At 32.1% G+C, this 24534-nt stretch overlaps 1 protein-coding gene across 1 annotated transcript in view; it reads right to left on the bottom strand.

The window, feature by feature from the left end:
- Positions 1-24175, bottom strand: part of LOC140756125 (uncharacterized) — a 132911-nt gene extending 108736 nt beyond the window's left edge. Inside the window, exon 1 of the mRNA XM_073091562.1 lies at positions 23673-24175. The gene's annotated coding sequence lies outside the window, so the exon portion shown is untranslated. The remainder of the gene's footprint in view (positions 1-23672) is intronic.
- Positions 24176-24534: the final 359 nt, after the last annotated feature.

Raw genomic sequence — 24534 nt, 5'->3', positions numbered from 1 at the left:
CAAGCATGAAAGCATCACCCATCCAACTAACGACCGCGGTTGACATTGCTCAACTTTGTAGATCAGTTAAAATCTCTACACGTCACAGTGCTATACTTCCGGTAAGAAGGCTTTTTAACTGAAATTTACGGATGTTGAACTTATAATAACACGAACTATGTGGTTGCACTGTGGTCGCGTCTTCACACCTGTTTTTGCCATACAACAGAAGTGTTTTATAATAGGAGTAACCATTCCAAATACCAGGTACTCGATTGGATAAAGTTATTAGAAGGGTTATTTTTTATTGAATGATGATGGTATTTTTTAATAAATTAAAGTAACAAACAGTTCTGATACAGTCCGCTACGGGCGCTAGAAATGAATGGGAAATACGTAAATACATTTTTGTAAAAACGTAAAAACTCATAGACGGTAAGAGATCACTGGTGCACGTGGACAATTGTCGGCTACAGAATTATCTATTGCTATCCCTGAAGACTAAGCCGTTAAGAACACACCTTTCAAGCCAAAACACAGCGGTATTATACAACTATTATAAGGTCGAAATAAGTGCGATAATAGCACTGCCGCAGTCCAACAATAAGAATCATAAAACGGTTATGGATTACATATCCGTATAATTCATAAAATATATTATAGGTATAGTTCATAAAACTGCTAGTCCGCTCTGAATATAGAAATGAATTGCGTCACCATACTAAATTGTATGACTATACCTACTCACAACAACCTCAGAGCGGACTAGTAAATTGACTATAACCATCATCATCATTAACTATACATCTTTTAAACTAAGAAAAAGATATAAGTTAATAGATCACTACTTTCCTCTTCTTTGTAACCAAGTTGACATTTCTAACTATCTGAGTCACCGTACAACGATTTAATTAAAATGGTTTTCTCCAATTAAAGCCGAACCCTAAACACTTAGATCACGGCCGCTTAGATCGGTCATCACGTAGTATGTATAGCCTTGTCACAGTATTAAGGGGAAGACGATCTGTTAACTTATTGGTAGGAAATAAATTAATTTCGCGAGGATTGTAAGGCATTTGCTTTGATCTCAATTGAGATGTAGAACTAATAAAGTTTATTAAATTTGTGTTAAAAAGTTTGTGCAGGATTATGGAAAAAAATATTTGTTTTTGCGACTTCGGTGTGGATTGATATGACCTCTAGAATATTGTCATGTCTCTAATATATTTAGAAATATTATGAGTATATTAATTACCCAGTAGTTAGTTAGTATGTACTTATTACATCTAACTGTTACAGATTTAAAAAAATAAGTTATGTAAGCAGTGATTTTTGGCATTAATTTTAGAAATATCAAATTCGTTTTCGGAGACCTAAAGTTTCTTAAATCGTATCGTTTAAACGTGGAGAAATCTAAGCCATAACACTCAAATATCATAGGAATATAAATACAAAATACTCTTACAGATATGATAGCGGAAATATGTGTGTCATTCCAAAAGATGTTACCATCCGATTTCTATTTCATCGATTCCTAAGCGCGAAGTCGTGTCGAAGGCTTGCTAACCTTTCCGAGGTTTTCGAGGCCTGCATAAATAATGTAACGATTTATAATTCTTTGACACTAACGGAAGGCTTCGTGAGGAAAATTGTCTCGTTTTGTAACGGGACCAACGGTTTTCCTATTCTCACCATAAATTTTATGGCGCGCGATGGGACGCTGTGTATCCGATGACACGGGGTACGATCGACGGAATATCTTCAATTTGAAAATATGAAACCATTTCCAATAATATTTTTACTTTTTACATTTTCCAAATTACTTTTTATAATAATGAATTACTCTGAGCATTATCCGACAAATTTTCTTACTTTCTTATTCTTATTACTTTTTATAATTACCAAAGATGTTTTTAATTTCCTTATTTAGTTAACTTTGTATGTACAATGTAACCGCAACACAATAAGTACATCCGCAAGTGAATAAGTGTAGAAAGCACTTATTAAAAAAGTTTGTGCACGCACTCACGCAATAAGCAAGAACTTTGAAAATTATGTCAAGTGTAAAGTGTAAAATGTGCAAGTGTAAAAGTGCGTTGTCGCCTTAACGCGTTAGAAAGTGCGCGGTGACCCGCCGGGTGAATCTTCGTTACGATTCGACTGCGCTGGGGAATTAGAACTTCCTTACATTTGCCATTAGTTCACTATATGTACACAAAATTACATTACAATAATATATTGTAATGTATAATTCAATGAATAATACAAGTGTAACGTATTTTATATTACCGTGATATACTGAGTTATTTTTTGTTAATTCTTAAAGTACCTGCTATACGTAATAGTATCTTAGTCGAATTAATTCATGTGCATTGTGCAATAAGTATAACGAAGGTACATGTAATGTAATATTTATCAATGCAAATAAAGAGCGGAGTTATTAATTAATTGTTTGTATCCCCGAAACTTGGCAAGTAAGCATTTTAAGGGGGAAACATATTTTATTTTGAAATAGCTTCAATAACTTTAATATATAGTATTAACAATGTTAACTTAACATTATTAATAAAGTAGAGTTCCTTTCTTACGTAATTGGCAAATGTAAGCCAAATAAAAATATCAAGTATTACTAAATATAATCGTTGGTTAATTCATATAAATAAACATCTTAGTAAACAGTACATAATAATGCGCACAGGTATAAACGTCACCGCTTATGGTCCTAACGTTAGAAAGTGAGAAGTGACCTGGCAGGCGAATCTTCTTAGGACTGCGCCTCGAAATTAGGACTTGTTTTATAAAATTATCTGCGTATATCTATTAGCTTTCCGTTTGCTGGTATGATGGTATGTTCTTATGAAATAAGGAATAGAGTTTAAATTATATACGCATCTGTACAGATAGATAAAATATTTTTACATAAAGATGTACTCGTATGTTAGGTAAATAGTATTTTGAAATGCAGGCACTTAAAGAAATTATTTAAAGAATAATAATGATACGTTATTAAATTTCCTTTTTAAGGATATTATCTCTATTTATGGTTATCGGATAGGGATGTAGAATTATGTTTGCTTAAATATTTCAATTGTCTCTTTTCAAATCGATCATATACTCGTATCTATGTAGGTATGTGGAAAGTTAAGAATTTATTGTCTTCTATAGGATTTTAAGTTTTGTACTATTTGCCTTATTAATAATACTACAAAGAAATAAAAAACCATTATTATTTTACAACATGGAAATAAAATGGAAGTCATTTGATCATAAAATAAGCACTAAGATTGAGCAGATAAGAGAATTTCAATAGTTTAATGTGATTTAATTGATTATATTCGTAGATATAAGAAATGAATGTTAAAGAATGAATATCAATTGTATAAGAATAGTTAATTAAAAACAATAAATTATGCTGTTTAATTAAGTAAATCAACATATTCGTTACATATAAATTCGACCACCCGCAATGTTAAATTAGTGCAACTATTTTACAATATTAATTCAAATACTACAAATTTCATTCTCTGTCTGTAGTAAATGTTAATTTGACACTTCCTCATTTTTGAGTAATATTTCAGATTTTGGAAATCGTACTCGTAGGTATTATAATACGTGTACCTAAGTCATAAGAAAATTGTTAAAAATCAGAAATTCGTGTCGGGGATGCAAAGGGATAACAAAGTTAGAGTAGGTTTACTTTATACAGTATCAAGCGCTGTATTTTGTTTTCAAAGTTGGAGTGAGACAATTCGGTGTTCGAACTCAGTATCCTTAGTAAGAGTTTTTACGTTTTTTACAAAAATGACTGATTTGGTATTTGTTTACATATTTGCCCGTACATTTCCAATCAGCTCCCCTAGCGGATTGTATCAGAACTGGTTGGAAATGTAATGTACCTCTATAGGGAAATACGTAAAAAACAAAAACAAAAACAGTCATTTTTGTAAAAACGTAAAAACTCATACTAAGGAGATTCTCAGGGGTAGCAACGGATTTTAAATCGACTTAAGGTCGAACTCCAATCCCATTTGAAATTGATTCCGTAATGAATGTCTATTAGACCTCTTACCACTACGTGCACTATTATAATACAATCATTTAATAATTCAATTTAAATATAATAAAAAGTACAACATACGCGTAATTATTTCCCTTTGATACAAACGAGAATTAATTGAGTATTAATTGTTACCGGTACTTAAACGTTAATTAGTAATGTGTAAATTGTTGGAGCAGATGAAATTGCTAATGCTCACTAAGGTGGTCTGTTTGTGGTACAATATGTGAATGCCAGCGATCTTAATAACAAAGTAATGCTATTTACTTTGTGATAGCAATATATGACATGTTGTTGAGATACGTTGAGATCGAGTTTCTTTTTTTTAAATTGAAGTAGTTAATTTTTTTTATTTAAAGGTTGGTTAAGAAATACAAATAAATGCTTTGATACTCTTTAAAATTAAAATGGAATGTCTATTGCATTCTTCCTGCATGACCACACTCTCTAAACTAAAGTACACTACGCTTAATATTGTTCTGCTACAGAACCTTTACATTCGAACTACAAAAGGAAATAAATAATAGTTAAAAAAAAACTAAAGAAATCGCTTTTATTGCTTATCGAACTAAAAACTAGATTTTTTTTAGTCTGTGACAAACTCATAAATTGGGGAATTAATTAATCTAATAAGGATAATGGGAAACTGTTATCAAATTATTGCATTGTCATCGGTCCTTGATACGTGAACAAAGTTTCAAATTAATCAGACTTGTGAAAATTGGTGAAAATTGAGCTCAAAGATTCTGTTACATACATACATAGATACAACCTAAGCTAATAAAAGCGTGTAAAAAAGATTGAAGTTTATTAATAAAAAATCTGTGGCTTTTGATATATTTAAATAATCTCAAAATATTAGACATATTTTTCCTTCAGTTTATGATTTATACCACACCAAACCTTAAAGTACAATCCAGTAATTATGAGTAACATAGAAATGATAGTTTCATTAACCGGCGCTCTGCGCTTACGCCTGTTTCAATTAATGTTTAATTGTCTGTGTGAATTTTAATTATTTATCATTATACTGTTAGCATTTAAGTGTTGTAAATGAAAACTGTAGCATATGTCATAAAATGTACGTTCCTTGTTTTTTTATTTTGATTTTGCGGCCGGCTATGAAGCGACAATTTTTTTTCGCTTTTATTAGCTTTAGTTGTATCTATGTAACAGAATCTTTGAGCTCAATTTTCACCGATTTCCACAACTCTGACTAATTTGAAACTTCGCACACGTTTGAATAGTTATGAGCCGCAGTAAAATGCACCCCGCGCTTTCTACTCTGAACTTAATTATTATTTTAATAACTTAAATTATTTTCTAGTTTTTAGTTCGACTAGCAATAAAAGCGTGTTTTTAGTTTTAGTCCTTAAAATAAGCAATACATGAAAACATAATATATCGTGTGATGAATGTATTTATGCAGTTAATTTTCTCAGAATTTCCTATCCACCTATTTCCTATCAGTGAATTCCGGATTCGATTCCCGGCTGAACAAAAATCTGAATGATGATTAGCTATCTATTGTGCGTCTGGTATTAGGCACCCACGACACAAGAAGAAATCCTAGTGCGGGATTATGAGAATAGAGAGCGTTATTTCCGCTTGTAGGAAGCCAAACTTTAAACACAGACGTAACAGTGAGTCTCAGCTAGTATGTAGACATTCGCCGGGCAAAGTTTCCTACATTTACGACCAGAGGAAAGTGACAACCAGTGACGAGTGGTTTTGTATGGAGGCTGTTTTACGATCTTTTCTATTGCGGTGCGTTGTTAGGTTTCTACGCATGCGAATTGCATTCAGTCCTTTGTGTTACATTGTCACAATCTCCGCGGTTTCTTACAATAACTAATGTTTAAACTTTAGGGCCCTGGAAAGGCCTGGAATGCTTATGTAACTGTCTTAGTTATTGTTTTGAAATGTTAGACCTGAATACAAAATATGAGGTCTGACTTTAAGTACGGTTATGTCGTATTAATAATAATAGGCCATGCTATTTCTATCTAGCTAGAGTAAATAATCTAGATAGAGTAGACAAAAATAGTCTAGGAAGAGATTCCAATGACTACAAACAGATGCCAAGAAAGTTGTAACGTCTATGTTTGAATAAAAAATCTTTAACTAAAATAATTTGCTTTCTAAATAGCATAGTTGATAAATTTCAGCCCCCAAACGTTGTGAGATTGAACTGTGCCCAGCAATCTGTACCCTTAGTATGAGTTTATACGTTTTTACAAAAATGACTGTTTTGGTATTTGTTTACGTATTTCCCCATACATTTCCTATCACCGCCCCTAGCGGATTCTATCTGAAAAAACACAGTAATTTTTCATGTATGCTATTATAAATAAATGAGAGCAGAATTCTTTCATTTATAATTTAAAACTAAAATATCGAAACACAATCAAGCTGGTTCATCAAATGATGTCAAGAGTGAGATGAGCATTTAACAAAGGAACGTTAATGTGGTCGTTCAAATTAACTCATCTGTCACTAAAATGTTGGAAATTTTGACACGACACGTCAACAACGCGAGCATGCCTCGAGGATGACAGCTCGAAAAAATGGCGGCCACGTCCGGTTCATGATTTAAGATGGCTCGTGAGGTCACTTTGTAATCATTTAAATTGGAACATGAACACGTGAGGTCCGATAAAACAGTGTTTTGTTGATTTATTGGCGTTTTGTAGATTTATTAGAATTAACTGGAGTGATTTATTGGTACATTTGTAAGTTTTATTTCTATTATAATATAGGGTTTTTTTCCGCCCAATCGAAAAATGGTGTGAAATTGAATTAAATAAAAAAAAACTCACTGGAATTTGCTCATAAATTTAAGTTAAATCTATATATGCGATATTGTAAAAACTATCGTGAAATAAAAAAATAATAATTTGACTTTTTGGCATTTAGTCATTTCAATTAAATGAACGTGAAAAAAAAACTTTTGACAAATTAAAATAATTTATTTAATATCATGAATACCTTTCAGAAATTAAAATGGTTATATATTTTAATATTTTACATTTAAGTTTATATAATTTGAAATAATCTGCAATATTTTTTAATAAATAAAATAAATAGTAATAAATTATAAAATACAACAGAATAATTTTTAAATATAACATAAAGAAAAATCATAACTCATAATTTTGACCCGCAAAAGATGAGAAATCTAAATCATGTTATACCCATATCTTTCTCATCAATGCCATTCATTTCGAAATGAGATGAAGTTAACTGACACAGTGATCTGGCCAAATCAATCAACGCTAATATTATGTGCATATCTAATTTGATAGATGTAATTCGTTAATTGCGCTCTGTGAAAAAAGTTATTCGTGTTAGAGTATGTTCACATGTACAATAGTTTATGATGTAGGTATTATGTTAGCGCTTTGCTGATATTGTGCGGATAGTGATGAGTTGTAGAAGTCGATTTCTATGCCAGAATTCTATTAAGTCTTTTTTTTATAATATAAGAGTAGCAGACGAGCATGCAGTCCACCTGATGGTAAGTGGTTACTGCCGCCCATGGGCATCTGTAATCAACCCCAATAGGATTAGAAATTCCTACCTGAGGTCGGCCACAGATGCGTCGCTATCCCTGAGGACTAAGCTGGAACGCCTCAGAAAAGTATGTCTCCCTTACCACACCCTTCAAACCGGAACACAGCAGCGCCTAACACTGCTGTTATTAGGTAGAAATAGGTGTGGCGGTGATACCGCCGGAGTCGAACCACAAAGGGTTCCACCACCTTCAAACCTAGTGTGATAGGGAAAAGTTGTGTGAAAGGTTTGTCTATGTCTTCAAATTATTTAATTATACTATATTGTCTACTGTATTTATTTTTGATATTGATTTACGCTTCTTTTTGTAAAATTGGAGTGGCAAATAAAGTGTATTTTTATAAAGTTGGAGCTCGCAGATTATCTGATTATAAATAGCAAGTGCCAATATATCTATCATCTATAATTTTCTTCAAATAAGATGAAATTCCTACCTGAGGTCGGCCAAAGTAATGAGGTCGGCAAAAGTATGACCCTATCCTTGAGGAGTATGTTGCAATACCCGGCATATTTCGTGTCTTATTATATTACCTTGTTATTATATTTTTACCTGTTATTAGATTAAAAGGTTAAAAATATATATGTGTACCTTAAAACCCTATCTACAATAATTCTACTCCTAAAAATAAAATTCACACAATTTTTTATGAAAAAAAATCTACTTTTAATTTTTAAAGTGTAAAAAATAAAACACTATTTAAATATTACACTAAGCTTAACCCAACACTAAACAAATGTATGAGGTCTCTAAGTTCGAGTTACGGGTCACACCGATACGTCACGCGTCGACCTCTGACGGCACACGTCACTGAGGCGTCACGTCAGACCATCGTGTGAACATTGCCAGTGCAACGCCTCTGGCAGTGATTTAATTTAAATTTGGAGCGAGCTATTCGAAATACGAATAATTAGTTTTCGTTTCTTAGTATTAGGTGATGTGTTTCACTAATAAGCTTTTGAGACTAAGCAGGTACGGACATTTAAATATATGATTTCAAAATATTTATGTTAAACGACGTCTCCGCTTGCGTTGATGTCTTTTGTTCAGACGAAAAAAAATAGTTCGAAAAATTAAAAAAATTCAAAAGCGACCACTTTTATGCGTCTCCGCTGAGAAGAGATCCTACGACCTCTTCTCACCTCTTACCACCTCTGGGCCTTACTTCCCCATACTGCTCCACACCACAATGCAAATTGCTATAAGACAGTGGGTCAGTAGTCAACTCGTATCAGATATTATCAAACCACCGATAAGGTTCAAAAAGCCCCATTCACTGATAGCAATCAGGACTGATGGCTTGACGTGTCCTCCAAAGCAAGGAGCGAATGAAATTTAGTCACGAGGGGTCACTCCGACCGCATGCATTGTTGCTTAACTTTGTAGATCGATTTTGATCTACATAAGCCAAGAAACTATACGTTCCATTTTTAAAGATTATTTTTCAAACGAAATTTAATTCATAAATTAAAAAAGAAGGTTTTTCTAAAGTGCATCGTATTCGAAAACATATATTCATCTTTACTGATCACTTTTTGGCTTAGCTCGATGAACTTAAGAAAAACAAACAAATTATATAAGTTTACTTTTACATAAAAATAAATCATACGATTATTATAATTCACATAACATCACAGCCCATACGATAACATCAATTGCACCATAAGAATAACTAAACAAGCCCTTTGACCCGCCCGTCTACATTACCGAGTTTCGAATTAATTTGCATGTGGTTCCGGATAAGCCGTATTATGTACGGCTTTATTGATATGGAATTCCCATGAAAATACTTACGACACTTTACGAGACGTTTTTCATATAAAATCACGGGATTATCTACAATCAAGCCGGCTGGTGTCATGTTACAATAAAAGTTTAAGGCTGTTTACATACGTGCGACTTAAGGTTGATTGCAAATCGGATGAACGAATATATTTTAAAAGCTGCTTCGATTTTATTTACTTTAGCAATTTACTTTTAATTTAACAAAAATACAATGTGGGATGTTACAGGTTTTATTTATTTAAAAATATAATGATAGTTTACAGTTCTTAGTTAGGATATTTAGTTTAGAAAATAAAAAAAAATAATGTTTAAAATATTTTCAAATAATATTTGAACAATACCCTAACACGCGTAGAATAATTACCGCGGTTCTTGTGGTTGTATGCTGTTTTCGCTATTTCCGCTGCAACGGCTGACAATTAAAAATCGATTTGGTTCCGATCCACTTACATAGTTTGTGGGATCCTTTTTAATCGCGGCTTCTACCTAACTGCATAGAACTGCGAGCATGTAAGTTTTCAAAATAAACAGTGTTTCCACGTTGGCGTGTAGAGACGGTTGAAAGTCCGCTGAGTTCTTACTCATTAGCGTTTTAGAAGCCGCCGCGTTGTAGAAAACCTAAATCAAAGGTGGAGATCTGCGTATTTCTCAATTCAATTTACATAGATATTATTTTATTGCTTCAGGTCGAGATTTGATCAAATATTAACTGTGGCCCGAGATCACGAACGCCATTGTAAATAAGCTACCGAATAAGCAACCACGGAGCAAATAAGTTTATTATTTTGCTATTTAAACATATTATACATATACGGATATACGTTATCGCTTAACGATACACAAAAGTAATTATTTGATTTTATTGGAGTCTATGTCTAAATGTATCAATAGATTTAATTATTTATTTGTGGTAAAATATTAAGTGAGAAATAGGTATAGGTATATCAATATTGAGGCTAGATGAATATTATTATAAATATAACGCTCTCTACTAAGTCTATCTAAAGTATTGCTTCAGGCACTAACAATGCTTGGTTTAAAAACTAACAATAATAACAAAAAAAAGTAATTACCTACGTGTCACACACAAACAATCAGATTACAATAAAACAAATTCTCCATTACATCTTATATCTTTGGGCTAGTATCCATATCTCTGAGAATCAAACCCAAGCCCTTTGCGTGTCTATACAGCAAGGTAACCACAGCGCCACGGTCGTTATTTTATTTAAATAATAAGTAAGTATGTCATCTGACATCACCGCGAGTAAATACGCTACCGGATGGGAAAATATCACGTACCTACACTCAAGTTACTTATCAAGCCTCTAACCAACTTCACGGTTAATTAACTTTTAACTTATTTGTTTTAAATGTTTGTAGAGAATTCTTAGTTTGTTTTTATGAGTACTTTTTTGGATTTAGAGCTAAATCTGAAATGAAAAGTAAATAAAAAAACAGATGTAGCGATAGGTGCAGGGTTCGATTTCTAGTTAAGCAAAAGTAATTATCTGTTCTAGGTAGAGCCTGAGTTTACACAAAATGTAACAACAAAAAAACACAATTGATTTCTAGTAATCTTTTAAATTTTATCTGCTTAAGTGAATATTTCCGATAATATATTTTTATACAATAATTTTAAAAAATATTTTGTATATTTCTGATTCATTTTTTTAGTCCTAGTCAGAATAAAAATTTCTTCTTGCCTCATGTCAATTAGTATACAATATGATTATACCTTTTAATGACATATTATAGAACTAAGTAATGAACTGAAGACTAATTTCGAAAGCCTCATATGCCTAATGAATGGCTTCTATTAGTACAACCTGTTCTACAACACGTTCATACTTCTTAATCTTAAAAGCACTAATGCGGACAGAAATATGTTTGAAACTGTACCGGAAGAGTCGAAAAATCGAAAATTTCATTTAACTAGCTAATTTAGCATAAAACCTTCAATCTTAAAGAACATGCAAAGCGCAACAGAACTATAAAAGCGGACATTTAACAGAAGAGGTGAAATGCCATCACTTGTCGCTGACCGCAGGCACACCCTGCTGTAAAAACCTTAGACGTAACTTTCTACTTTGTTCGAAATCTGTGGTGCAAGTCACGGGATGAGCGGTTTATTAATATTTTATTTTTAATATATTTTGATTTGGATTCTTGTAATGCTGCTTGTTAATTCAGGTGTAAAGTAAGAAGATAATAGTAATTCTTATATGTATAATTTTTAATTAAGTATTTTTTCGACTTTTTAGTTATACAACAAATTAAATTATTGAAATAACTAATTTGGTTTTTGCTATTCAAGTGACTGGAAGTACCAATTGCAGTGTAGTATTTTTACATTAAATTCTCGCTCAACGCTTGAAATAAGATTACTTATTTTAAACAAAATCCCGCGCGACCCGCGTGGCGGTGCGGTTACCATACCGGTCTGAGGTGTGACGTATTCCAGGTTCGATTCCCGATCAGACAGATATCTGTTTGAGTCTGGGTGTTTGTATATTCGTTTATGTCTATGGTACCCACGACAAAAAAATCTTATTGTTTAGCTTTAAGCGTGGAAAACGTCTGTAATTAGATACAATGAGATTTTTGCAAATTAATTTCGATTTGCGCTACAAAAAATATATAAGTAAGTAGTTTTCTATAATTTCATTATTTTATTCAGGTATATTAAAACTGCAATAAAACATGATATAATATAAATATAATTTGATATAGTTCCTTATATATTTTTGTAATGAAACCCATTTAAGGACAATAAGACATAAGTCTGCGTCTCATGACTTGGACTACAGAACGTTATTACATAAATACCGTGTAGCCGAAGAGGCCTCGCGTTCTGTTGTTTAATTATAGATGTTGCACTTTAGAGGTGCTACATCGAATATTAATTTTTGTGTAATTCGATCTGTGAGATCATTGGGGGAGTGTTAATAGTACTTAATGTGTTAATTTGGTAATGATCAGAGAAAATAATTAAAGGTTTTATAAACAAGGTTTGGTAAGGGAGACACACTTTTCCGAGGCATTCCAGCTTTCCTTAAGGGTAGCGCATCCGTAGTCAACTTCGGTTAGGAATCTTATCTTATCTGAGGTTGATAACAGATGTCCATGGGCCGCAGTAGTCACTTACCAAAAGGTGTATTGCATACTCGTATGTTACTCCTATATTATAAAAAACATATTATCAGTGTCTCTGGCCACACTGTTGTAAAAGTATCTATATCTTTTAGGGTCATAGTTGGCCAACTGTTATTTGTAGACTTCACACACTTTTAAGAACTTGTTCGAAATCTGAGTCCAAGGTGTGAGAGGTCAAATTTTAAGCCATAAAAAGTATCAAAAAAATTTCACCGCCACAAAAACAATATCTACTTTTTATAATTTTGGCTTATTTTTTGTGTTTTGTGATAAATAGTGTTGCGTTTTTTAATAAACGCTTCAAGAATTAAGTATATTTCTGGTCGAATTGAAATAACCGAGCTAGATAAGAGTCAGGACCTCCCCCAGAAGTAAAGCTTTGTCTCGAGTTTAGAAGTTCTTCCCTACATAGTGTTACAGGCACATCGCATTGATCCATTTATATTGCTGGTTGTTAATACTTTACGTCACTTATTAAATACTTTTCTATTATATTTTTTTTAGAATGTGGAGTCTTGCTTTGAGTCATGAAATGTCAGCTGATATTTGCAATGTCTTTTATAATGGAGATATGATAAAATAATAGTGGATAAAGATGTATTAATGTAAATGTTGATGATTATGGAAGAATATATTGTATTTCTGGAATTCCTTCTGAGCGTTTTAATAGCTCAGAAGTGGGATTACTGCAAAAATATACTGTTTTTGCAACGCCCACGGATGATGGATGCTCAAAGGTCATGTTATTTTTGCTATTTTTTGTAAACGATTTAAAGAAATAATGTAGAATACACGATAATTGAAATTATAGTCGAATGAATTTATGAAGTAAATTAATACTGAAAGAATGTTGAAATATATGAATATGTTAAGATGGTGAATATTCTGTTTTAAAATGTTCGATACAAGTTTAATCGTTTTTTCGCTTCAACTGATTTTTATTTTGTTTTGAATTACGTGATGTATTTTTGCATTTTTCATAAAAATCGAGGCGTCATAATTTCGCAAATTTCACATTTCACATGTAAATAAACATTTAAAGACAGCGAAATTGGAAGTATGTTTACCAACAATCGTTGCTTAGCAACTGATAAGGGGAATATAACAAAAGCCTTTTTTCGTCGGTCCAATGTATTTAGAAATAATATTGTAAAATTTTATTTGTTTTATATCAATATTGCTTCTTCTATTCGGCACATTATGTCTGTTTTGAATTAAATATTGTGAATAGATATTTGAACTTGACTTTACTTTTAGTTCTCGCGATTAATCTTACAAATTTTAATTTTTAATTCGTATTCAAACGTATATTAAGTAAATTCATACGTCTTGTACTTAAAATGCTGTGTGAAATTCTATTTTGATGATATAAATGCATACCAGTCTCATATTACAATGAATTTTAAATTGAAGATACTCACATCGTTATACAAGCCAGCTGGTGCGGTGTGCATTATTGAATAGTTTCATAAATTAATTGAAATTGTATTTAAAACACCATAACAAAATCAGACCAAATGTTCTAACAACCTGACATTCCTATGGCATGGCTTATTCTTAGGGTTATTACTACTAAACTTATTTGGATATTTTTTTTGTCTTTGTCTGAGCGCAATAATATCAATGTTGTAAAAGTGCGTCGTATGTAATGAGGTTTAGAAATAGTGGTCATGGCGAAATAAAATATCATCCTTGACTTATTACCACCAATTCGAAATGGTGTCAGTATGAACCAGGATGATCGTTTTTATGAAAATACTGATAAGGCCCTATCTACAGCCTTATATATTTAACTTCTTTGAAATAAACCCCATAAACGATAAATAATGTAAAATTAATTAAACGAACAATTACATAGGATTCATGTGTAAGTTTCAGATAAAGGAAGACAAACAAAGTGAAGTTATCCATAAATGCACTTTAGATGGTCTTCGTAGCCAACTGCAGAAGTTAAAAAAGCCAGCGATGATGAACAACGAAGCCGAAGTATTTCCAGATGTAGTCCGAGAGCTTGTTATGACCAGCAACGCAGCCGAGCACTGCAACCGAAGTACCAGATATAGTCCGAGAGCTTGTTATGATCAGCACTGCAGCCGAAGTATTTCCACACATAGTCCGAGAACTTGTTATGATCAGCATCGCGGCCGAAGTCTCTTTAGAAAAGATCGCAAGCCATTAATTACGGGAAATGTGTTAAGTCCCAACGTATTTACGTGATAATAAAAGAAGAGGGAAATCGACAGACTACTCATTATTATAATTTAAGGTCGAATAATAACGAAAATCCTAATCAAGATTGCTTTTGTTAAAGAAAATCTGTTAAAGCAAAATGAACAACTCGTGTCTACGTTACTGCACTTGAATAATCACCTGAAACGAAAAGTATTCGCTCCTTACAGAAGTGATACTAAAAGTACAGTGCTTTATAAATCAAAATACCTACTCTTTTTCTACTGATTATTTTTGGAAGATTTTGCAAAAGTCCTTAAGAGATTATGGTTTCCTATTCCGCACAAAATAATGTTTCTGAAGAGTTTTATGAACGTGAAAATAAGAAGATAAAGAGATAGATAAGAGAATATAGAGAAGAGATAAACACAGCAGCACGTTATCAAAAATAGACTAAAGGACAATTAGACTAACGAAGTAATATATAATAGATTAGATATATGAAATATGAAATATGTAGATTTATATGATATAAAATATGTAAGTAGTGAAAACATTTTAAGTTACAATTTTGTCAACGTGATCACAATAGTAAATCAGGAAAATCAAAATATAACCTAAGTTTGGAGTTGATACTGAATTCAAAGTGTACTTTATAACAAAGAATACCCCATACTTGGTACTTCACTTGCTCGAAATGGTATAACGTACAGAATTATAGTATGTGTAATTAAACCTTTCCTGATCCTGTTTTCTCTTTTAAGTGATAATTAACATTTAAAGACAATAGATAGTTTATATGTTTTTATTATTTCAAATAACATATTGTACTAAATGTTATATGAATGATGAGGTAGTAATGTTTTATTTGAATGGAGCATATAATTACATTTTACTTTTATAAGATGAGTACAAATAATTATTATAATGATATATACGATACGTGTATATAACATACGTATATATTCATGCAATTATTTTAATGAAATTTATGATATTGAATAATGAGAAGTAACAGTGTAAGGATATCTATACTGTCTACATATCACATGAGCTTGGTCCATGAGAGAGCATGTTCCATGCATGAGTGTTATGTGACAAATTTAGTTATCTCTTAACTGAGTAATTAAAAGTAGATATCTTATTACAAAGCCACAGGGATAGAATAGTGGTAACGATATATAATTTCATAGCATAATAAAATACGTATGTTTATGTATATGTTTTCATTTTATTGATGTGAAATTGAAATGAAATTTAAGTTCAGACAAAAATGTAATTGTATGATCCTCTTTATTCATAAATATTGAAATAGTGATTTAACTTTAAATAATTGGAAGACCATATTTATACGAGTATAAAATAAGTGATGTAAACAGTTAACACGTTAAATTAATTGACACAAATTACCTATATACCTTGACACAAATATCATGCGATATTAGTTAACTTATTCCAAGACTAAATAGACGAATCAAACCCCAGGCCATATTACAAAGTCTACGGATATTGGGCTAATTAACATATAGTAGGGTTTTAGATATATTTAACTGTACAAAATATTCATCATAGGCTTATGGAATATTTATTTTTAGAAGCAAGTGTTTTTATGACACAACTAATACGAATTAACAACGGATTAATTGAAAAAAAATAAGATTTGATACCGACATCAGTCTGTTTGGGGAACGAAAGGAATAGTATTTATGTTACAGTTCTATGATAAAGATTGCGATTGTGATTTATGAACAAAATTATCAATAATTGAATCATACGCATCACAGTCTCATTATGAATAGACCATAGAAAGTTATTGTAAATATTTTCTATAAATAATGTGCTTAAGACAAAATTACTGACATGCACGTAAAACCCATTGAAATTCCCTGAGCAAATCGGAACTTACTTGCAATAATAAAAATTAATTCCAGCTAAATTATATTTTATCTGAAACATAAGAAGACTTAATGTGAAAATCAGTGCTAATGATGAAATAATTAAGAGAACAGTTTTCGAGGTATTTCAAGAAGGCGTTGATGGATATAAGGAGCCAGGACACAAGTTTAAAAAAAGTTGAAGACATAGATTTTATGTTCAAGGCGGAAATAATGATTCTAGTGGAATATTAGAAATGAACTTTACCCCTTAAGATAGGGAAGAAAGATGGGGGTTTCCACGGATCTGTTTCCTTCGAAGAGTCAATCCATTGATAGAGGTACATCATACTCAACATCGATAGAGGCTGTTGTGACGTCAAGTAGACATTCTATACCTATTATAATAAAAATGAAGCAAACATACGATTAAGTAAAGGTTGATAATGAAACTGCAGAATGATGAACACAAATAGAATTGTTTAATTTTAATCGATTTTTGAAGGAGGTGGTTTTATGTTTGGCTATATATATTTTTGGAGTTCATGCTGGACCGGCAAAACCTCAGAGGTTCATGTCAACTGTATATTTTAACGAGTCAGAGACGCCAATAAGTTAACACACAGTAGATACTTCGTGAAAGTGTGTATTCCAGACGGCGTTATAAAGCTGACTGACGTTGGGAACGGGGAGGAATCGAGCGAATGCGTCTTACGGAAATTGTTAGTAAGATACGAGCGAACCGATCCAATAAGATAATTTGCTGGAAAGGAATATGTGTCATATAAATTAAATGTGATTGCTAATGCTTATTCTAATACTGTGGAAAATCAAAAACAATACCAACGGCTAAGATTTGGATTGAATGTAAAGATGCTGAAGGCTTGTATCTTCATCGAAAATAAAGTAAATTCAAGATAAGTCACCAACGAAGAATCAACAAAATACTTTGAAAAAATTGTTGGGGCTCGAAATTGTTTATATGAGCAAGAGAAGAAGCGGCATTTAAGAACTTTAAAAATAGATTTATAGGATTTAAGACTTCTTTGGATATGGAACTATTCTTTGGATATGAACTAAACTGGGAGATTTTATTTTTTTCAGGACCTATCAGAGTATAAGTTAGGTGTAATAATTACATATGCCATGAAGGACCGTTCTGAACAACACTAATTATGGCTTCACGCACTCTAGAGAATAATAATGTATGAATAAATTGACAAAGAAGCTTTAACCTTTGGATTAAAGTAATCAGTATTAAGCAAGGATATTAATAGTTAATGCCGATTTTCACAAATAGATGGACAATTCTTGCAACATCGATGGGTACCTTAGTGAGTGTTTTGAGGACATTAAAAGAACGAACAGCCGACAACAATTCGCTGGAAAATAGATTTATTAAAAAATATCGATGGAAATAGTAAAGATGAAAAATTAATAGCTGAATACTTCTATATTACGGAAAGTCATGTAGGTCAAAGTCATTAAGATAGAGCAATTTCTAAGTGAATGTAAGCTGCATCGAGTGATGAGAAACAATCATCCGAAAAATTTAGAAAACATTAATCGTACTGGACAGACTTTGAAATATATTGATTTTGTGAAATTTTATATGAAGAACCATTTTTTTGTACTGGTTGATAGCTACAACAAAAATAATCTCAGAGGGAATCACCTATTTGTGGTAACATATTTTTTTTAATTATTTGCCTTGGTCTTTCAATAAGTTTTAGTTTCAGAGAATGAACTACTTCTAACCCCAATGTTACTTTCCGAAAGATGACAAAGGTAGGCAATGTAGGGAACAGCGTTCCTGTACTAAAATGCAGATAGGCTGGGCATCTTAAGCCGTCTACCGAGCCACAGAAAAGTGGACACACAACCATGCAGATGGACGGACGACATCGTACGATTGGCTTGAAGAGATTGGATGAGAACAGTGCGAGATCGGGACTTGTGTAAGACCAATGGAAAAGCTGACATCCAGCAGTGGATGGCGACGGGCTGAAGAGAAAAATAAACGAGCATTTGTTTTGGAAGAATCTATTAAACAGGAATAATAATATTTCACAATCTTACGAGTACTGAGTCAAGCGGAGATTACCATTAATATTCTTCTACAAAAAAAAAAAACAGCGGTTGAGATGCTGAATGGTCGAAAGTATTGCACTGCGATCTCAGATAGGTATACTTCGAGATGCACAATCAAATAACGCTGACCAGCAGTCAGAAGTTTGATGTATTGAATAACGAGGGGACTCGTTACTTTGTCGGATGGCCGAATGTTACAGGCACATCGCATTGATCCATTTATATTGCTGGTTGTTAATACTTTACGTCACTTATTAAATACTTTTCTATTATATTTTTTTTAGAATGTGGAGTCTTGCTTTGAGTCATGAAATGTCAGCTGATATTTGCAATGTCTTTTATAATGGAGATATGATAAAATAATAGTGGATAAAGATGTATTAATGTAAATGTTGATGATTATGGAAGAATATATTGTATTTCTGGAATTCCTTCTGAGCGTTTTAATAATAGAATAATAGCAAAAAATCAACAATCTTTTTGAAATTAAATTGCATTTACTCAAGTGAAACTTATAACAGTATTATTAGAAGAAGCTTTGAGTAAGACGGTAATTATATTAAATTTTGATTTCATGACTTACCAAGGTTTATTTTTTATTTCGCAAGATGTCCTTACAGTTAACCTCTTTAGCGGGACAAATCCATACTAATCCTGAATAATTATAACATTAAATCAAATATTGCGTTTTACCGAAAAAATATCAAAAAATCACATCTCCAAGTTTTGATATTAAGGTGTAATTAATTGACCTTATTGATTAATCTCAGTGATATTCTTAAAGGTGATTTTTTGTATGGATTTACTTTGATTAATACGATCACGAGTCACGGTCGATTTCGTATCTCAAAATATCTTGTAAAAAATCATACCTACGTTATTGCAACAGTTTTATTAAGTGCTTATGGAACTTAATATAAGCTAATATTTAATTTTATAAATTATAATAAGTGATGCTGTATCGCTCATGAGTTCTAATTCGTCCTCTAACTTGTGGTAGAGTTGGTAGAGTTATTATAATATTTTGTTGAATTACTATTTTTTTGTATATATAAAGTACCAAGTGAGTAATAAGGTAGTTTTTTAATTACAATCTAGCCTAATTGAAGACTAATGAGTAATTCTACGCTAACTTAAACTGCTAAATAATCATATAATGGAGGTAGCGTCCTCTGACACTGCACTTCTTTGTCTTATGAAATAACGGAGTAGACACATTGTTCTTGTGTTCTATAATGAAATACTAATATGAATTTCACTTGATAGTAATATTTTCAAAAGATTAACTACTTATTATTATTTATTACAATTGATAAAAAGTAATAAGTATAGTATATAAAAGGTAAATCGAATCATATGAACATACGTAGGCACTGCCGTCGGTGACATCCGTAACCACAAGTATAATTAACTTCACCGCAGACCCTTTATTGACTCTCATATAAAGCTTTTAACATGTATCGCATCGTACCATCATATTATTTCACATAAAATTGTACTGCTCGTATCCTAAATGTTATCACTTACGCCCGTTAGTAATACTCGACTTGTCCAAGTCTTGTCTATCAAATCTCGAAATTGGTCATTTTCTTAAACAAAATCATTATCGAAGACCAATCTTTGGTAGGTAAAACATTCTAACTATTTTTATTTTATTCACCATCTTCATACTATACCTATTCAACTCCTATGTTATCTAGAAAGAAGTGGCATACTTCTAGGCTCACCAAATGAATAATGTAGTGTAATTATTAAGTAATATTATACTTAAAACATTGCTCCCTACTAAAATACAACTTACCAACAAGAGTACCTGTTAATACTGTGATTCTTATTACGATCTAATAAAAAGAAGTAATTCAATACTTTGGTCTCATAAAATAAACTCATTTGTCACGTAAAATATAATGAATTGATACATAAAACGACAGTCAGGTCGAATAAAACTTTTATTGCATTAAATGTATATAAAGTTTTCAAAGGTATGTGAAGTCACCATGCTGGCCAAATGCATATTGGTAGAATATGCATTTGTCCAGCATGGTGAACTATGGCCTAATCCCTCTCATTCCGAGAGGAGACCTGTGCCCAGCAGTGGGACAGTAATGGGTCGATGATGATGATTGCTTAGTAACCTTTTTAATGTTGTTGTATTAAGTATATTGTAAATATCATCTAAAAAAAAATAAAACATGTTTCTTTTTTATAATTTCGAATTATCTTTTATCTTATAGCGGTGTCTGTAACCCATTACAGTACTTCACTTGGGTACGGGTCTCCTCTCAGAGTAAGAAGGGCTTAGGCCATGGTATCACGCTGGTCACATGCGAATGTGTTTACTTTTTTAAAACCTTAGATTTTTTTTTAATATCCTCTCAGGAGTGTAGGTTTCCTCACCATAGTTTCATCGATACGAACCTCGGACTCTTCGATTTAGGTGGGCAATATCAAAACTCTCTAATGCAACTATTTTAGCATCGTTGAGACGGAATGCCATTTAGCGATATTATGTTTATTGCTGTCAATCGTAAATGGCAAAAAAGAAATAGGAAACAATATATGCAGTCGTGTCGCAAAAACAACGAAGTGCAATAACTAATATTATTTGACATTTACGACTGAATTCTAATCAAATTCAAAAATTTTATTGTATTTAGATTAATTGCTGCAAAAGGTCAGGCGAATGTTGATTTATTTGTAATATTTTATTTGTTATAATTATTTTAAATATAGACTATGGATATATTATTATGGAGCTAGAATACGGAAGTACGAAGCTTTATAATCCTCATGTTTATAAGTGTCAGAATAATATTTAAAATAATAATATAGAATTATAAATTAATTTTAACTCCAATACAAATAACCGCTTTGTAATCTGACATCATTTTCAAAATTATATTTTTTTGTCTGAAGTGGCATTATAAAATAAATGTGGTTAGTCATATTCGGACTAATATTGTAATTTACACATAAGTATATTATAAAGATAATAATCTCATTTTGATTATAATGCTACATGTAATACACAAATCATTTATAAATTTATATTTAATTTCATAACACATGCGTAGGTTAATATTATTTTGTTCATCATTTCTCATATACAGAAAATATTTAATTTTTGCATGTATTTTTATATTACACTAATAATCTATTTACTTATTTATATGTCTGATATCAAATCGCAAGTGATAGTCTCAAATACATAATATGGATATCATATATGGACAAACTAATTATTCGTCTGTTAATATTTTTTTGCTTACGACAATTTGACACTAAGGTAGGCAAAATTGATTAATCACAATTTTTGTAGGCAAATATTGATTATTACTAAGATGTGAGAGATCACACGTTGATGTCCTTATTGACTAATTAGGAATACGCCCGGATTGACTAATTAGGAACGTTTAGTTTTTCTGCCTAACAGCCTTCAATTCAGAACACGGTAACATTAAACTTCTGTTTTATGGCAGTTTGAAAATGTATGTAAATAATTCATAATATGAACATACTGTTATTGTATAGAAAAAATAGGTGTGAAGATACTAACCTCAGAACGAAAACCACTGACGGTAATAACTTCAAAACACCTACTAAATATTCATTAACACATACAATTTTATCACGTTAACGTTAGAATTTGACAAACAGTTGCTATCAATTAAATAACATGACGTAGAAATATGTATCTATTCAATTCGTTTATTTCGACCACATACTTCACATCAGGATTATAACTTAATTGAGCAATAATAGATTAGACACACAAGGTCGAAACTTACAGGAAAAGTATCGAATGATGTACCTAATAATAATGTTGCTTCGCTACAACCATTCGTAATCAATCACACAATGATTGTGATACATCTGACATGTGTTAGGGATCACTCAGACAAATATAAATAATATTACATTTGATTACACTAACGATAAACTAATTTCAAAATTTACTTAAGTGTAATAGAGTCGAATTTTGTGAAAATTATATTCGGTAGTTATGATGCTTTGAGTTTGAACTGATTTAAGGCTATAGGTTTCTGGGGAGGTTCGATCTTTGACCCCCGATCGGTTTGAACTGTAAGGTCGGAACGTAATCCATTTCAGAAGTTTCGAATAAATGTAGAGCCTTCGTTCCTATATAAATGTGATATGTTTCTATATAAATGTCCCTTCACTAAGTAACTTAAAAAGGGAATAGTTTATTCAATTAAATTTAAATGTTTATTTTTTTTTTATTTATAAGCAATGGCGACCATGTAAATGTTATTTTTGCCGGCATTCTACAGATTCACATTAGAATCCAATTTTAATTTTACTTACAACTATTATATATTTTATAATTAAAATATTTATACATATTATACGAGATACGTATTATGTGCGTTAATCAATTAATTAAGATGTGAGTTTGGATATTAATTATTACTTAACGTTGAAGGTCAATTTTATTACACCTACATAATTAGGGGTACTTTATAATATACCCAAAAATTATCCACCAAATTGAATGCGTGAGAATATGGTTTTAAATCTTCTCATCCTGAGAGGAAATTCATATTCAGCGATGGGATGATAATGAGCTGGTGATCATTCCCTACAAAGTACCGTTTGAAAGTAATTCCGTACTCATAAGTAAATGTTATAACATTTCATATTTAATTTACACTACCGAAAAAAATACGACATTTTTACTTATTAACAATAATCATATTCAATTTTTATTCTTCAAAGTGATACCTCGTTTAGTACTTAGGTTAAATGTGACATCGTGATAACCTATCTTGTAATCATCACAAATAATTGAAATATCTTCAAAAATATTTTAGAAACGTCTATTATATATAAATATATATAGTACTCGTTTAACGTAGAGTTACTTTTTTGTAAAATGGAAATATGTAAGCTTAAAATAATTGTAAAATTATATAAAGAACATAATTAAAACTTTCGTAAAATCTAATGAAAATAATGTAAAACGACTTACGTTGGCTGCTTTTTGTAGGACGAACACCAAACTCCTGAGTTTTGTCAAGAAAGTTACGATATGTCTCACTCAACTGTTTTGTTTCATCTTATCTAGAGCACATCACTAATTCGCAACACATTAAACACAAAGTGTATAAAGTCCAGTATCTGACTTCGTAGAGATAAAACGAAAAAAAGTTGCGTAAAAAATTCGCAAACGCCGCGCAATTTCAAAATTGGTGCGCGCGCGTCCGTGCGTACGCGCAACGCGAATCGCGCGGTTCGTTTTTCAAACCGTCCCCGAAGCTCACTCGGATGTGGCCCGTGTGTGACTGTACAATCATCTTGCACTTCACGATCACCGAAGAAGACACGTTCGGCGTCCCGCTCCCACCTACCTGCACCCTCTATGCCTTTCCCCCTCTCTCTTATTATCAGAGGTTAAGCCGCGCTCATCTGTCAGTCGGCACGCGGGCACCGGGTGGGAAGGTCGCGTTCACAATTTACCGTTACTTTCTCTATGCGTCGTACCATAAAACACGTACCGTATGACTACGCGCGCGGCTATTTTGTCGGCTCGTCGCTTCTCCGTAATTTATTTGTTTGGTCTCGAGCGCAGGTGCCTCTCTCGATATTTTATTGATGGCCTCTTTATGCGTCTGGTTGTTTTGTAAGGGCTTCCAGGTCGAATAGCGGTTCCCTTGCGCACCTCGCACAAATGCGACGTTTCGTAAAAAAATCGAAAAGGATTTCGAGAATGTGGGTCAAAGTTTGCATCGTTTAAAATGTCAGAAATAATAAAGGTGGGATGACATTTTAACGATCGATAAATCTACATGCTCGCACGCAAGCGAAACTAGAGCGTCGCCGAAATTGTCGGA

Source organism: Epargyreus clarus, unplaced genomic scaffold, assembly GCF_041222505.1.
Source record: "Epargyreus clarus isolate Ecla_fem2 unplaced genomic scaffold, WU_Ecla_fem_2.2 ptg000034l, whole genome shotgun sequence".
In the NCBI taxonomy this organism is placed as follows: domain Eukaryota; kingdom Metazoa; phylum Arthropoda; class Insecta; order Lepidoptera; family Hesperiidae; genus Epargyreus; species Epargyreus clarus.
Note: the sequence above shows the minus strand (reverse complement) of the source record. Positions and strands in the feature narration are given on the sequence as shown.